Source organism: Helianthus annuus, chromosome 13, assembly GCF_002127325.2.
Source record: "Helianthus annuus cultivar XRQ/B chromosome 13, HanXRQr2.0-SUNRISE, whole genome shotgun sequence".
Lineage (NCBI taxonomy): Eukaryota > Viridiplantae > Streptophyta > Magnoliopsida > Asterales > Asteraceae > Helianthus > Helianthus annuus.
Window position 1 is genome coordinate 25,260,523 of NC_035445.2, and position 2,895 is coordinate 25,263,417.

The 2,895-nt window shown below is 35.0% G+C and overlaps 1 non-coding gene across 1 annotated transcript; it reads left to right on the forward strand.

Moving 5' to 3' along the window:
• Positions 1-249: 249 nt before the first annotated feature.
• LOC118486245 lies at positions 250-355 on the forward strand. Its single transcript, XR_004878097.1, has one exon. It is a non-coding gene; the product is annotated as a small nucleolar RNA R71 (small nucleolar RNA).
• The last annotated feature ends 2,540 nt before the right edge of the window (positions 356-2,895 follow it).

The following is a 2,895-nucleotide window of genomic DNA, read 5'->3' on the forward strand; positions in this document are numbered from 1 at the left end:
TCAAATTCGGTACCGGTATTTTTGGTATGGGTATAGGTACGACTATTGTACCAATCCCATCCCTATCCTTTCTTGAAGAACTGGAATCTCTCATGGATGGGTAGTCATTCTCTGAGATCTTTTTAATGAGAGGATGAGCAAGAGTAGGAGTTAGATCAGAATAGACACCTCCTGCTATTGTATCTAGATTTTGCTTAGATGGAGTATAGAGACCGTTATAAAATGTATTCATGACCATCCACAGCTCCATACCATGATAAGGAAAATTTCTTTAAAGTTCCTTGAACCTATCCCAAGCATCTAAGAAACTTTCACCATCTTCTTGCTCAAATCCATAAATCTTGCTACGCAAGCAGTTAATTGTTGAATGAGAAAAGAATTTATTTAGAAAAATTTCAGCCAATTCTGCCCGAGTAGTGACATAACCAGGGGCTAAAGAATTAAGCCATGAGCAGTCTTTAGCAACTAGTGAGAATGGCAAACGACGAAGTCTCACTACATCATCTGAAACATCTCAAGTTTGAAGGTTTCACAAAGTTCAAGAACTTTGTTTATGTGGTCATTTGGATCCTCGTATGCAATTCCGTGGTATTGACATGAGCGTTGAATTATAGTGATGATCTGAGTTGGAATTGTAAAGTTGTTCGATCCAACTCTCGGACGCGTGATGCTATTTCTAATTGCATCAGCAGAAGGACGTACATAATCCGAAATAGTTCGTTCTACCACCATTCCTAAGTGAATTCTAGCGCACTAACAAGTACTAAGGCATACGAAAGAAAGCAGACAACCACCAAATGAAAACAAGAAATAAACTAACCTAAACCCAATTAGTGGTTAAACTTCTACTAAGAAGATTGATATGCAACAGAAAAGTGTCCCCGGCAACGACGCCAAAAGCTTGACGTGCTTAGATAGTAACAAATAAATTGACACAGAACACATCCGAGTTTTAAGGATAAAAAACGCTAAATACTAACTACAAAGGTTCTAAGGAAGCGTAACTATCGGTATATAGTATAGCCTAGGTAAGTGACGTGAGGTCGTAGTCCCACTAAAAACTAAACCAATTGCACTAAATAGATAGTGGTAAATGGGTATTGAACACATGGAGTTTGTGAAAAATGTGTTCACCAAGTAGTTTGCAAATTACTAATAACAAAACTAAAATGCAGAAAAGTAATCTCGGAGTTTGGTTTTTTTGGTTTATGAAATTAAGATTAACTAATTATCACTTAACAAGTTTTGTATTTAGAAATGAGGGAGAATGTCTTCCCCCGGTTTCAGGTTTTCTATGAATAACAATGTCAAATTTTACTTGGGATGAACCAATATGATTCTTTACCTAGGTAGTCCGCCTTCTCTTATCTGATAGTTATGGTGATGAACCAATGGTTAGATAGAGTTTTCTCGAATTTTCACACAGAGATGAGTTTTCTAATGATCCATCCCCTATATATAGGTTTCGAATCAAGAGAAAACACCCCCAAGTTATGAGAACTTAGAGAACTCTGACTTCCCGTGCGACTTTTGCCACCATTTTTTGCATACACGTAGATGAAAAGGTTACAACACAACTGTATAAAAAATTCCGAGCAGTGCTTTCAGCCTTTTTATGGCACTGTAAAAAGTTGCTGACATCAACATTTACACCCACTGTAAGGGATTTTTTACGATTGTGTAAATCAACAGAAACTATTTAAATTTTATTTTTTATTTTTTATTTTTTTGGAAAAGTTTTTTTAAGAACCTTCGTTTTGGTCGAGTTCTCTAAGTTCTCACGACTCGTATGAGTTTTCATTTTACTATAACCATATATAGAGAGAGAGAGTGGGGTTCCTACGCAAAGTGTGTTTTTCCTACAAAGTGTAGGAAGCGATCCTGTCCATTTGATGGGTGTGTTTAATGGCTGAGATCAAGTTGGTGGCATTTTTGTAATATTTGTGTTATTAATTAATTGTTATAATAGGTTAGGGGTAGTCTGGTCATTTACCGTGTTTTAAATCAATTGAATAACTGCCAAAAATAACACACCTCCTATAATCTTGTACATTTCCTTCTCTCTATCTAAAACCCACTATCATGGATCAAGATTACAAATTCGGCATGAAATACAAGCGTAAGAGATGATCATAGTATTGTGTTTGATTGTACTTGATGTTGCATACTAGATGTGTTCATAGTAGTGTGTTTTAGTGATAAAACACAACGTGACGAACAAGTGACTAACTTGGTAAAGGTGTTGTTTTTTACATTGATATTGTTTTAAGGATTGATGTGTTAAAGCTACATTGTGATTAGATCCTGCATATATATGTATTCAGTGTGTTTAGTTAAAGACAATGTATTATTTAAAGTTTGATCAAAGTACTGTGTTTTACTGCACTTGATGTTGGATACTAGATGTGTTCATAGTAGTGTGTTTTAGTGATAAAACACAATGTGACGAACAAATGACTAACTAGGTAAATGTGTTTTTTTTTTTTTACATTGATATTGTTTTAAGGATTTATGTGTTAAAGCTACATTGTGATTAGATCCTGCATATACATGAACCAATATGATTCTTTACCTAGCTAGTCAGTTATTAAATTTCTAAGAGTTGTGAATTAATCAATATGATTCTTTACCTAGGTAATTGCCTTCTCTTATCTGATAGTTCTTCGAATTTAGTCGTCTCTAGTTTTTCCCAACATTATTCTTTCTCCAAATCTCTTCTTTATTTGCTTTCGTAATTGTTAGATAAAAACCAAACCAATCTCTAAAAAAAATAGGCTAGGAGTTGATAGAGGTTTATTATCGAAAGTTGCATCATAGTGTCCATGGATTGATATCTGGTCTTGCCTACTTACTACATTGCGACCGGTACACTTGCCATGCGTGTGTGGTTTAGTT